Genomic DNA, 15,476 nt, shown 5'->3' with positions numbered 1-15,476 from the left:
AGACAAGCTACCGGGGACCGGTTTCTGGCATTTCAGCCTCTTCGGCCCGGCTTGCTTGAATCCTGATGGAGCAGTGAGAAAGGGACTCATGTCTGAGTATACCCTGCCACACCTATAGTGGCCAAAAACGATACAGAAAAGGGGGTGGTGATGAAAAAATGGTGTTGGATCTAGCCCTGATCTCTTGACTGGGTGAGAGCTTTCTGCTTAATTCAGAGACTCTGTCCCTCACCACCCCTTGTTGTAAATTATTTACCCTTTAAATACCCCGGCACCCCATAATCATAACCCACCCTTACTCCTTAAAATACCCCAACACCCTTAAACACTAACCCATCTTAACCCTATAAATATACCCTGTACTCCAAAATCCAAACCTATCCCTAAACCCTAAAAATAACCCTGTACCCCAAAACCCAAACCTAGCCCTAAACCCTATAAATACCCCTGTACCTCAAAACCCAAACCTACCCCTGAACCCTAAAAATACCCCCGTACCCCAAAACCCAAACCTAGCCCTGAACCCTAAAAATACCACTGTACCCCAAAACACAAACCTACCCCTGAACCCTAACGTACCCCTGTACCCCAAACCAAAACCTACCCCTGAACCCTAAAATACCCCTGTACCCCAAAACCCAAACCTAGCCCAGAACCCTAAAAATAGCCCTGAACCCTTAAAATACCCCTGTACCCCAAAACCCAAACCTACCCCTGAACCCTAAAAATACCCCTATACCCCAAAACCCAAACCTAGCACTGAACTCTAAAAATACCCCTGTACCCCAAAACCCATACCTATCCCTAAAACTACCCCTGTACCCCATAACCCAAAACTATATCTGAACCCTTAAAATACCCAAACACCACAAAACATATACCTCAGTACCCCAAAACATATACCCCTATACCCATACTTACCTTATTCAAACATTTTTAAAAAAACATGCTTTTACCATTCATGCATTTACAACTAATTTTGTTGTAAATGTATGCATGCGTTATAATGGCATTGCGGAGTCATGGTACTTTCGTAATGAAAGTATGCAGAGTGATGGTATGCAGAAAGAAAGTTGCGGAATAATGGGTGTTTACCCTCCCCCAGTAAGTACATTGGTTGTACGGCGGCCCACATCTCCAGCAACATACTCATATTTTTTCACCACCCATTTGAAAAATGCACAGGTCTCTCTCATTGATGGCCAGCACCGACATACACTTTTAGACACACCTCCCGCCACAAGTTCTAGAATTGCGAACTTTAGAGCTGGGGAGCTACGTTCGAATCTCTCCATCAGCTCAACATCCTGTGATTCCAGGCAAATCGCTGTGCCTCCCCGTGCCTACCACAAATGAATGTGTTCTTCTGTAATGTAAATTGTGCTCATGCCATGTTGTCGAGTTTGCGCTATATAATAATGCAAGGAAAAATAAAATAGGGAAACTCGAGTTCACACACTAGTGAACGCGCACTCTTAAGTGCATCAGCAGTGCACTGTGAATCGGAGCGTTTCACAGGCCTGTCACAGATAAGAAATGCTATCAAAACGAAATCCTACAAAACAATATACTACTGGCCGGCAGCAATTCATACCCGGACAACGTCGGGACGGGCTGCTAGTGTGATATGATTGGCTTACACTTGATTTCCCTATTTAATTTACTTATACATCCCTAGTTAGGTAGTATAATATATATACCCATGGCCTGTGAATTAAATGCTACTAGTGGATTAGTAGCACTAATTTTTCTACCCACTTAAATAGCCCTTTAAAACATGCCCCAGGTCTTTCATTACAGCCTGAATACAGTTTAAAACTGCCAATTCGACTTGGCAAGATAACACCCTTGCCAAGCCTTAAGCTCCCTTTTATTACACATAGGTCAACCTAAGGTAGGCCCCAGGTAGCCCACAGGGCAAGGTGCATTGTAATTAAAAGGTTGGACATGTATTTTTAAATTTAACATGTCCTTGTAATGAATAACGCACAAATTTGTGTTTCACGACTGTGAGGCCTACCTCTCCTGTAAGATAACATTGGGTTGCTTTATTACATTTAATAGGAGCTAACATTTGATTGAGAACAGGTACACATTTCATGTTTGGTGTCTGAGAAATTCTAATTTAAAAACTTCTTTAAAGGTAAAGTCAAATTGTAAGTTACAATTTTGAAAATGCCACTTTTAGAAAGTTTGCATTTTCCGGCCTATTTGGTGCCTGCAGCCTGTTTCTGGGTCACATGACTGGGTGTAATTGGCAAATTGACTTGTTTATTCCTCCCAGAGAGCCATGAGTTAGAGGGATAAGGTGTGCCTGCATTGCCATTACTGTTGGGATGGTTGGGGGCGAAGCTGAGCACAGACCCACTTGCAAATCAGCAGGCTGTACCCTGCCTTCACTCAAAGGACTTGTCACAACTGCATTGTTCATGCAGCTAGATTGGAGCTAGCGCAGGGGAGGGAGGGGGAGGGAGGACACTTCAAGCCCTTTAAAGGGACTTCTCTAGAAACGTTTTATACTTTAAAGAAGGCACTGGGGATAACACTAGGACCATCAGACCCACTCTCCAGTTTACTTTCTGGACCTGCGGAAGGACTCTCAGATGACTGCCTGCTGCTTTGGCATGCTGTGTGCCTCAGAAGACTGCTTTGCTGAACCTGGAAGGACTGCTTTGCTGACTGAAGCCTGCCTTGATCCCTCAGAGGCCTGCCATGCTTTTTGAGCCCTGTTACACTTCTTGAATGTAGAACTACCAGGGTGACTCCAAGGGTTAGTTGGCTGGCCTCCTGCTCAGAGCCTTGGGGTAGGAAAAGGCTATAACCGTCTTGAATTCGCACCTGGACCAAGCCTGAATGAGTCCTTATCCCCAAAGGGGTGCGCTTTAAATCCTTGACACTTAGTAGTAGTGGTAAAGGTGCATCAATAACCAAAATCCCAAACTTGGCTATTAGTGCAAAATTTGGCTAAAAACGCCTCTCAGAACTGACAGCAGACAGGGACAAACCTGCTTGTCTATCCACCCCAAGGTGTATTGCCTGTTGATCTGACTTCACAGCAGCTTCCATTACGTTCCTCTTTGCAGCAGCAAATCCAGTTCACCAGTCCTTCCTAGAAGGGGTATCCGGCCTCTTGAGTCCTCATTGGCTACAGCTTCTAGCCTTGTCCTGTTGGAGATTTTTGACTTCCAAAACAGAGACTAAGTCTGAACATGGAAATCTTCATAGAGATTTCGTCCAGCAGTTCCCCGACGGTGAAGCCTCCTCTTCACACACTGCATACTGCCTGCTGCCGCTGCCCTGCTGAACTTCTATCTTCTCAGAACATTTTCTTCAAATTTCTTTTAAGTCCGAAGGTAAGCACCTGCCAGTCTCAATACACTCTTTGTATCCGACTCACGCATCCTGTCCGGACATATGTTTTTTACGTTGACCAGGCCTCGCGTGACAAGATGTCCCCGGTTTGCGCTTTGATCTTTTAGGCAATAGTTTTTACCTTAAACTTTAAAAATTCATAAATCCGGTTCTTTTAATTTGATTTTTATGGCTTCGGTGGCAAATAATTTATTAAAATGCACTCTATTTTTCGAAATTGGTGTAAGATTTTTCTTGTGTTGTGTTTTCACTTTACTACAGTTTGTGTGCTGCATAAAAAAACGTACACAATGCGTCTAAGTTAAGTCTGACTGCTTTGTGTTGAGTTACCAGAGAGTTAAGCACATGTTCATTTAGAGACTTTTTTTGGTTCACCCTGACAGGCATTGTGTCTGTTTCTAGAGAAGGGTTAACACCCCACTCAACCAAAAACCCAATTTCGCATATGTACTTTCTATTCTTTCATTGATTGGCTTTGTTATCTGTTTTATGTGCTTTGGATTCGCTGCTTTCCTCCCTAATGATTATTTTTCAGCACTGTGGATGTGATGTATGGATGAAGTGACGGAATACTTTGTCATATTGCTTTAATCTTTATTTGTCGTGATTTATATTGTTCTTTTTATTTCCATTCCTACAGATTCCTGCCTTGTCCACGGTGCATTTACATGCTTTGCTGTGTGATGATAGATATTTGCTGTTGCTCGAGCCAGCCATTGTAATCTTATGTTGGCTACAAAGGGCTAACGCTTGCTGCCTGTGTTTGTCTTCCTTCCGTTCTTCCAGATTGTTGCCTGGTTCCCTTTATGTGTGTTATTGTTCATACTTGTTTAATTTTTCAAGTGAGCGATTGTAATCTTGTGTTGGCCACAATCCATGACTTTCTTTGAAGAGGGTTCATGCTTGCCTGCAGTGTTATTTTCTCTTCGGCCTTCTGCTACTTTTAGTTGTCAGTTATGATTTTGCTGACATTCTAAAAAGTTACGTTTCTAAATGTTTATCATGCTTTCACAGCCTAATGGTTTTCTCAGAGGTGTTGGTAATTATGGAATCGTACTGTTGATAGTGTTCAAGGTACTTGGCTTCGCATTTACTTATTATGGATTACCTTTTTTTAAATTGCATAGCTGCGGGAAGTACCTTGATAGGCGCTATAGCATAGACTTCCTCAACAACACTATATGAGTAATTTGACAGTTTTAGTCGCTGTTTTTATAACCGTGCTGCGTCACAAATAGGAGAATGTCTTTATTTCTGCTAGTTGAAAATCCTTGCACTTGTGAGCTGCAATTACTTTATAGATACCAACTTAAAATGTCAAACAACGAACAGAGGGGCATTTTTATAAGTCACTTTTATCGACATTCCTGTGGCTATAGGGGCTTTGCCTTATAAACAAGGTGGCATTAAGCCACGTAACGTGACTTAATGACGCATTGTAAATAAAACACCCTTTCACGCTATACTTACTGTGAAAGGGGTGGACAATGGGTGTTGCGATAGGCATTCCACCGCAACACCCATAGATTTGGACGCTGCCCCTATTTACAAGAGTGGCGTAAATAGGAGGCAGCGCCAAAATAAAGACCAGGGAAACCCTGGTCGTAACATGGCGAAATGAGGAAAAATACTTTAATTCTCCTCGTTTTTGCTGTTTCCATGTGTGCTGCAAAATGAGGAGTTCTAACTTCTATGTGTGCTGCACAATGCAGCGCACATATAAGTTACAAATCGCCATTCTGGATTGTTAATGTGCAGGAAGGTGCACCTTCCTGCACATAAACAATCATTCCCTCAAAACAGGCAGACTTGCACTATGGTGTAAGGGTGCCCACATTGGCGCTAGGCAGCTGAGATCAGCGCCAGGGCCAGGGAAAACGCAGGGATGCACCGTATTGTTGTAAATACGGTGCATCCCTACGTTTTCAGAATGGCGGAGTGCAGTGTTAGGTATTTTGGCATAATGCTGCGCTCCGCCATTCTTATGTAAATATGCCACATAGTGTTTTGAAGGAACTATACACTGTAGCGCCTACTATTTGAGCAAAACTTCCCTAATAATGTTACAAATAAAGGGACAGCAAAGCAATCTAAACACTGATTACAGTACAGTAGCAATAAAATGTGGCATATTAAATTTCATAAATGAAGAAAACGAAAAAGCTATGGGCCTGATTCAAAAAGGGGTTCCGCACTCGTGGCGGAGGCCCCACTGCCGTAGGCGAGACTACGCACTCTGGACAGAATCTCCGCAATGACAATTCTCATTGCGCTGATTCCACTCAGAGTGCAGAGACTCCCTTACGAATGCGGGTCCTCCGCCATGATTGCAGAGGCCCTTCGTGAATCAGGCCCTATCTTTGTATGTTACACTGGCTGAAAAACAGGCATTTCCACTAGTGGGAAAGACAAACCTCATCCCTGTGCAAGAAATCCTCTGGATGCAGCCAACATAAGATTGGGATCCAGAGATCTTCAAACTTGGGGGCCTGAATTGATATTCAGAGGGCTGTTGGCGATGGCCAGTAAGAACATCACGCTCAAAAGTGATATGTTTTTAGCGGGAGAAAGTGTCAGTGATCCACTCTGTAATGGGCCATCAGTAACATCTTCTGTCACTTGTACTGGCTGGGAGTTGGTGTCGGAGGAGGAGTCCCAAATAACCCTCAAAGCCGCCCGCCCTGTTCTGATAAAGTATCAGACTGAGGATACTTTTCCATCTTAGGGAGACCAGGCTGCCCATAGTATGTTGACAATTATGTATTTCATTGCATTTTATAAGTCATAACCAAACATGAGTGCAGTGCTTGATTACTGGAACAATTGGAAAAGTGTTGATTACCTAAAAGCCAGTAGTTGCTTGCACTTTAACGATGTAGCACATTGGGCAATGGCTTACGCTTGCAGGGCCACTTGACAATATAGACACCTTGTGAAACATGTAGAAACTTAACTTGGTGTAGTGTAGTTCCTATTTTCCCAATAGGCTCTGCGCATTGGAATAACATAAACAGCAGTGTAGACGTAGGATTTAGGTCATCTAGGTCTCTACTGACTATGTTAGACTTAATTTAGGTTTGCCAGCTAGCTCAGAGGTCACTAGAAACTTTCTCGAATGAACAGGAAGAAGTGAACTTCCCTGATTAGACAAGAAGGGATTCAGTTTCTGACAACCGCATAAACATGACAACTTTGCTCCCTCAGAATAAAGAGTGTATCTCTAGAGTCGTGTGAAAACAATAGACGGCTATTTCACTCAGTCAATCGTGCATGCTTAGTATCACCAGAGTACAGAGAAATAGAAAGACAGGCGTTTTCAATAAAAAGGTGTTATTTTATTGAGCAGTCTTCTTTCTCATGCAAGAGAAATGAATTGCCACAATTGCAATACTTATCATAAACTAAAGTGCGCACAGTAAAAGTAGTATTATGAAATAATACTGTAAAAGCATTGATATGGTTTCTTAGCCATATGATACTTTAAAATATATAAAATATATACATACATAAAAACATTGACTAACAAACTCAACTGGTGCTTCTAAGATACGCCTACCCCAGTTTACCTGACCTAAGCCTAATACGTGGGAAGGAGTAAGTAAGTAGCAGTTTTAAGTTAAAGTTAGGTTTTTTGCCAAGGATAGGAATCAAGAATTCTCTCTAAGGTTTTAATCAGCTCCGTACCTTGGTTATAGAATGAAGGAGGTCTTGTATTTCGCTTCTCAGGGCTCGATCTCCCAGTACCCCGCAAGGGAAACTGGAAACACCGGAGCTGGATTTTCTCGGCGTGAAAAAAGGCAGCTTCTCCAGCGCGTCAAAAAGGGAGGGGCGGCTTCCTTCGGCTCTGGCAACAGCTGGGCTTTCGGACAAGTAGAACGTCGCTCTCCTCCCCACCAACGTGTGTTTGCTTAATGCAACGTTGGTATATTTATACGTGAAAGGTGCCGGGTTTGACGTAAGGTTGGACATAAGACGTCATTGAGAACTAACAGTTCTTGCTGGACTCTAGGAGTTCTTGTGCAAATCAAAACAAAAGCAGGAGGGGGATTCCAGGGCTGCTGGAGGCTTGGTTTGTTTAAAGAACGCGTTGTGCTTTCTAGGAGTCTATGGGAGTAGCCTTGCCGTGCTTTGGACTGCTTGGGCTATTACTAAATATGGATCTGATTCTTATGCCTTTATAAGGGTACTATTTATTAAAACCACACAAGGGCATGAATCGGGAATATCGAATTAGGGTCTTAGATAGAAATACAACACCCACTCCACGGATTAATGCCCATGATTACTAAAAAATAAGCAATAGTAAACATACGATGCATGTGTGTTTTCCAACCCACCCCAAAATACATAATTGCAATTGAAATGGTGTACGGTTTATACACGAAAATGAGTATTGGTACTGTACGTTTTCAAGCAAGGTTATCACTCAGTTAAGTTCATATATATCAGCTGAATGAATTGCGAAAATTATAAATGAAATTACACATGAAATGGCTCTGTATACAGAAGAGAAGGTTGAGACCATTTCATCACATACTTGTACGATATTGTACGGATGTATGGCGTTACAACGCAAACTTTTACAACGCACACCATTACAACGCAATTTTTACAACGCAGATACATTTACAACGCATACCTTTACAACGCAAGACATTACATAGCAGATGGTATTACAACGCATGCCATTACAACGTAAGTATAGGTAAGTAAATTATTTTATTTTAAAATGTAATTTAAAAATAAATAAATAATTAAATAAATTAAATTATTTTTAAATAATTAATTTGTACTTATATATATATTTTAAAAAATAGTTTATTTTTAAAAGAACTATTAATATTAAAGAACTATAATTAATAAATAAAATTAATCAAAATAATTTTTACAATTATTTTAAATTATTTATTTTAAAACTGAACCCTAAAAATACCCCTGTACCCCAAAACTCAAACCCAGCCCTAAAACCTAAAAATACCCCTGTACCCCAAAACCCAAACCCAGCCCTAAAACCTAAAAATACCCCTGTACCCCAAAACCCAAACCCAGCCCTAAAACCTAAATATACCCCTGTACCCCAAAACCCAAACCCAGCCCTAAAACCTAAAAATACCCCTGTACCCCAAAACCCAAACCCAGCCCTAAAACCTAAAAATACCCCTGTACCCCAAAACCCAAACCCAGCCCTAAAACCTAAAAATACCCCTGTACCCCAAAACCCAAACCCAGCCCTAAAACCTAAAAATACCCCTGTACCCCAAAACCCAAACCCAGCCCTAAAACCTAAAAATACCCCTGTACCCCAAAACCCAAACCCAGCCCTAAAACCTAAAAATACCCCTGTACCCCAAAACCCAAACCCAGCCCTAAAAACTAAAAAAACCCCTGTACCCCAAAACCCAAACCCTGCACTAAAACCTAAAAATACCCCTGTACCCCAAAACCCAAACCCAGCCCTAAAACCTAAAAATACCCCTGTACCCCAAAACCCAAACCCAGCCCTAAAACCTAAAAATACCCCTGTACCCCAAAACCCAAACCCAGCCCTAAAACCTAAAAATGCCCCTGTACCCCAAAACCCAAACCCAGCCCTAAAAACTAAAAATACCCCTGTACCCCAAAACCCAAACCCAGCCCTAAAACCTAAAAATAACCCTGTACCCCAAAACCCAAACACAACCCTGAACCCTAAAAATACCCCTGTACCCCAAAATCCAAACCCAACCCTGAACCCTAAGAATACCCCTGTACCCCAAAATCCAAACTATATATTTAAAATTACTTTAATTAAATTATTTTATTTATTTTAAATATTTTAGTAATTAAAAAAAGGTAAAATAAAATACATTACTTACCTATACTTACGTTGTAATGGCATGCGTTGTAATAGCATCTGCTATGTAATGTCATGCGTTGTAAAGCCATGCGTTGTAAAGGAACCTGCGTTGTAATGGTATGCGTTGTAACGGTGTGCGTTGTAATAGTTGCGTTGTAACGGTTGTTTCCCTATTGTACATGTGCTAGAGGCTGAGGTAAAATATTGTCTCTAATGTTTCTAAAAATAGAAGCTCTGTTCTCTAAGAATAGTTCTAATTTAAGCAAAGTACCATGTGCCAGAAAAAATGGTAAATATTTTGATTTGAAAGAAAAATAATTTCGCTTTCAGGGGAAAAATAGTTCCAAATGTTCTCAGTTGTTTTGTTTAACAGAACTGAAGGCCAAATTCAGAGTTCAGGGAACACTGTGTGTTTGTTGTTTAAAAAGTTATTCCCGTTGTTCAGGGGAGAACATCATATCAGACTGACTCGCAAAAAATTGGTCTAAAACATCAGGTGAAAGTTCGACCAAGTTTGAAAATACTGCAACTGTGCAGTTCTCTGCGTGATTGCTATCATCGGTGTTTGGATCAGGAATGCTCACAGAAGGTTGTACCTGTTTGGTGCTGCTCTCCTCTCGTACTTCATTGCCACCTACTCGTAGTGGTGAAATCTCAACGAATGCGGTCATCAGAATAGGTAGCCGCTGGGGACAACACATTGCATGAGTCGTTACCGGACCTAGCAAAGCATCGATATCCATTGTTACTGCTGATGGTAGTGTAAGACAGACGTCCAACACACATTCTTCTCGGCATAGCAGACATCGAAGCACAGGTAAGATGCAATCCTGCTAGATCGGTCTGAATGAAAGAAACCAAGTTGTACTCAGATCTCTTAGCCGGGCCAATCCGAGGACCTTAGTGATACGGTCTCGGTATCGTATTGCTAGGATCGTTTCTTCCATCGTTGCTGGAGTCTTGTCTGTGGATTGGCTTGCCATATCGGAGCAGAAGGAGCAAAAATAAAATTCCTGCTACGAGTCCCAAAATTAAAGGTAGGCCGCCAAAGACAGAATGGACAAAATTCGGGAAGATGCCCAGAACTGTTTGAAATGGTGTTAACAGTCCCAAAAAAATTGTCTTAAATACATGTGCGATGCCACTGGTATCAGACATGTTTAAAATTTGACTTAACATTTCTGCGAAATGCACAGGGCAATTTGTCGATAAAAGGGTATGTATCTCTGCAGCTGTCCTTGCGACTTGCAGGTCATACGTTTCTTTGGATGATGTCAAAGGCACAGTTGTCTGTAAAAGAATAGACTTCATTCTGCTTAAAGTATCAATTCGAATAGAAGAGATATTCACATAAGGCCATATTGCTGCCTCCATGTCTGGATTGCTGTTTGGATACAATACTTGCATACAGCAAACGACCCTGGAAGTAACAGTTACGAGATAACATTCTCCTCGCACCAATCCACAACAGCTGTGGTCAGCTATTATAACGTAGCTACCGTTGGAGAGTTGTCTGAAGAATGGTTCTATCTGTGTTGCAGGAGTGCCTTGCAGGTGACATGAAAGGTTATTTGAAGACCCTTTGCAAGCTCCATGCAAGTTAATACCTTGACACAGAAGTGTACCGCTTAGTGATTTTTTACAATTATTGCCACTAAGGAATACCTCCTTTTTCCTTTCACTATAACATTTGTGTGTGTAAGGTAAATCCCAGGTTGATTTGATGTAACCTTTACCCAACCTTTCATACTGGCCTGCTGGTATATATTCTTGGCAATTTCTAAACTGGAAAGTTGTTATTGGAATTGTAATTGTTCCGTGTATTATCCATTCAATGACAGGTCTCTCTGACATTGTCAATGGTAATCTCTCAAGTTTTTCAATGCTCAGAATCGTAAAATCTGCTCCTTTTTGTGCCAAACTGATTTGTTTATCAGTAAGGTTAAAGATAGAAAATAATGGCGTTATGTTGATTAGACGCCATGGCACGTAGCCTGAACGTAGGTTTTGCAACGTCCAGCCAAGCTGTACAATAGAACGCAATTTAGACTGACCATGTTGTAAAATTAGCAAGTCCTGCTCTATTATATCAAAGGCAGATGATACAATACTGTCCAATGAATAAATTCTGGAAGACAGAGTCGTTAACCCATTGTCCACAACAGAAAGTGATTTCTCCAAATTTATACGATCAATTTCTCGTATTTTTTCTGCTGTTTCAATTTGCATTACTTTCCAAGCTTCGTTGTATGCAGCGTATATACCTGCCGCTATGAAACATTTTTGACGCTGTTTGCGAGGTCCCATTATGAAATCTCGCAAGTCAGCACCTTCTTTAAGTAAAGTCAAGTGTTGCTTAATTTCAGCCAGTGTGGATGTTTGTAGCCACTCAGGGCATAATTTCCCTACACTGTATGTTGTAACTATCCCTGGATGTTGTCTCTGGGAATATCTTGGGTCTGGTCTGGTCATTTTGAACCCCTGTCTTTTATTCAGGAATCTATCTTGACAGTTGTTAGTGTCTATGGGTCAGATCAACCATTTTTTCCAATCAGGATTTGTTCTGTTTTGGTGAAAAATATGGGATACGTCTAATTCCACATCCGTAGTGCTATTGCCATCAGGTATGGGCTTCGGAATAGACGGTTTGTTTAAGTCTTTTATCTTAGCTAAACCAAGACAAGTAGTTTGTTGAATGGTATCATTCAGGAATATTATTTGTTCTGGGATCATGCAGGCTCTAAATAATGATTCTAGACCTTGTACCTGCCAGTCTTTTGTTCCCCCGATGGTTTTTGTTTCAATGTTGTTTTTCCAAAATTCAAAACCAAATGTTGACATTTTGTCATAAAATTTTTCAGAATAAATCAATTTAGTATTTGTCAGCATGTTTTTCATTCCTGTCCTATTTACATTTTAAAATAAAACGTTTCTGGATCACTGTTGTTAAACCCTGAGAAGTATGGAAATTTCTCAAAAAATGTTTTCGAACTTCCTTTTGGTGGTGTTGGACAATGTTCCCATTGACTATAAGTAAAAACATTTCTAGGTTTTGCAGATTTATGCAAATAGTGATGACCATAGTGATTGTAACAGTATAATTCTTCATAATTTGATGAACCCTGTAAATAATCATGTTCTGTAAATTTAGCTGACATTACTAAATCTGACATCATATTATTAATATTTTCAAAATCCCAATCATCAGAAAAGGAACTAGGTTTCACAAAATCACTTAAGGAAATCTTGAACTGGTGTGGATACTTCAAGAGCTCAATCGGCCCATATATATCATAGTCAGTTTTGTCCCATGCAATACCCCCAGGTATTGGATTGGCTGTGATGTTCACTGATGATAGTTCTCTTTTCTCGATGTGAGAGGATCTGTGAGACTTTAGGACCAAGTTGATGTTCTGACTTGCTGTGTCCATTGTACTATATTTTCCATCAATGAATCTACCCAAACATAAAACCATGATGAGCCAAAGCAGGAGGAAAAGTACACCTAACACAGTCCAAAATTCAATCCATGGTGAGATCAGATATGTCTCTTTCAGTTGGTGAAATAGCTCGGTCATTTTCTCTTTGAAAGTTTGTGTTGCTGGCTTGTCTCCATGTTCACTTGGATCATCGGAAAAGTCATCAAAGTTGATAAAATAGCCAGATGCTGTTCTGTCAATTGGTGGGATCGCTTCCGGATTTCCATTGATCTTTGCATTTTCTTTTGTTACGTTTGTACACTCTGAAGCTACATTGTTGTAGATAGGTGCACCTTCACGAATTGTTGCAATTTGGGTTTCAAGAGGTACTAGTTCCATGGCTTTGTTGCATAGTCCATTTTATTTACTGTTGGTTTATCGAATGTGATTAGTCTCTCAGTTTGAACCTCTTGGATTGTAGCAAAGTTTGGCCTTCTGCTATTTCTTGGGAGTCCACTGGGCCTGCAATTTATTATGGGCCACATGTTTGTGGTTTCACCAGGTCGATTGAAACAATTCTGTTTTCTTTTTTACCAGCAAGTGGCGGTAGTACTACTGATCTTGTTCCTCTGATAGCTAAGCCAGGTACTGCTTTTCTGTAAGAAGGCCCAAATTCGTTCTTCACCGCAATCTTTTCTCTGACCAGATCCCCAATCTTTGGAATCCAGACAGGTCTTGCTGGGACAGGTGGTTCTTCTTTTTTTGTTGGCTTATTCTTTATGTTACTTAGACTCTTTCTTGTTCAAAAGATTTTTCTTCTACCACTGAAGTCTGACAATCCAAATCCTGGGCAATCATTCTAGTTCCAAACAAAAGTTCATACGGACTGAAACCTTTTAGAGAATCTCTTGGCATGTTATTAAGACTACGTTGGACACTTATTAAATGTTTGACCCACCCATCACCCGAAACTAATACCCTCGCCGTTATAGATTGCTTTATGTCACAGTTTTTTCTTTCCACTACCGCATATCCCTCAGGATGGAAGGGAGATGAGTACCGCAATGCAATGCCCATGCTGGTCATGGCCTCTTTGTAAGCTCGAGAGCTAAACGCAGGACCCTAATCAGAGTGTAGCATGCCAATTGCGTATGTGCCGATAAAGACTTGCAAATCTTTTATAACAGTTCTGGCGTCAGCCGAGCGCTGGGGTCTACATTTTTAAATGACTTCAGTCTTAATAATTATGGGGACGCATTTCTCCGGCTGGATTTCTGCGCTATAGATCGCCTGATGCTCTCCAATAGTGGTATCTGGGCTGTTGTCTGGTCCGGTTAACAACTGCGATCTCTGTTGCAGTCCTCACAATTTCTTGCAAAATTGTAGATATCTATGCTCATTCCCGGTCACCAGTAATTTGATTCTAATTCTATCAGAGATTTCAGGATGTCTTGGTGCCTCAGACCCAATCCCATGTGTGCGTCTTCAATCAAGAAAACTCTCTGGTTCGTGTTTGGAATTACTCTATCCCCCACTCCAAGGATTTGAGCAAAAGGAACGGAGTTTGCATCAATTATGTATGTATTACTGAGTGGATAGTTGAGAGGTAATGCTGCATAATCGCCTTTTAATGACGCTTTTACTGCCAGCATGGGTTCTCCATCTATTTGTTTTTCTGAACGCTTTTTAGAGGCTACGGAAGCCGGTTGAACCGCTTCCGCTGTGGCTGTGTTAGCCAATGAATTCCCTGCAACGTGAACGCCATCACGTCGATGACTCAGGGCGTGTATCACGTGAGTCTTTTGTAGTTCTTTCTGTAAAAGAACTACTTGTTCCCAAAGCTTTTTATGCTTTATTGTGGCACCTGTGTCATCTTTGTAACCGTTTTTGCTCCATGTCTGCATGTCCCTGTTATATGACTTGACGCAGTAATGCGAATCGCACACTATTAGTGTGGGGAATTTGCGATCAGCATTTTCAAGCGCCATCTTCAAAGATCTTATTTCAGCTCGTTCGGCTGAACAGTTTCGGAGTGATTCAGTTTTGGTAATCACTGGTTTGAATTTACCAGAGCGCCAGCGACCTTTAACAATTGCGCACGCTGCATTGTAGGATTTTTTCTCTACATCGTAATGGTGTGCAAATCTGTCGATATAGATCACACATGTATATTGTTCGAGAGGCAAAATTTCGATTGGCAGAGGATATTCTTGTTCATATTCTAGATCATCTATTTTTTTTCAATTTCGGGTCAAAATAGTATTTCACGTCTTCTGTAGCAAGAGAATTTTCCCATTGTATCCATTTTGGATCTAATTCCACTGTATTCAGATTACGTGGACTTGTTAATGCCTCAAGGGCTGATTCTGCTGTATAAACAGTTATTCTTTTGCCTTGGGCTAGGGCTTTTTCTTTTGCAACAGCAGTTTGAACCGCTGTCAGAATTTTTTCTGTAGAGCTGAATTTCATTTCAGCTTGAGTGTACAAGTGTGATTTGTAAGCTATAGGTACCGTTTCTCCCTCATTGGAGGTCAGGTATGTGAATCCGCATTTTCCTGGAATTACTCAGATTACAAGGTTGCGTATGTTGTCGCGAGTTTTCAATTTTGTTTTAGTTAACATGTCTGTTTGCAATGATCTCAAAATTTCTGTGTGTTTTTGAGTCCAATGTATAGGTTTGAAATCAGGTTTTATTAATTCATAGAGATGTTTAACCCTCTCTGCATAATTTAGAATGTATGTTCTACCGAAATTCAGGAAGCCTAGTATTGATTGTAAATTTTTCAGCGTCTTCGGTGCTTGGAGTACTGCACACTTCTCTAAGAAGTTGTCTGCCAGGTTTTTGCCTT

This window comes from Lissotriton vulgaris, chromosome 10 (genome assembly GCF_964263255.1).
Source record: "Lissotriton vulgaris chromosome 10, aLisVul1.2, whole genome shotgun sequence".
Classification (NCBI taxonomy): Eukaryota; Metazoa; Chordata; class Amphibia; order Caudata; family Salamandridae; genus Lissotriton; species Lissotriton vulgaris.
This window is presented reverse-complemented; position numbering follows the sequence as displayed.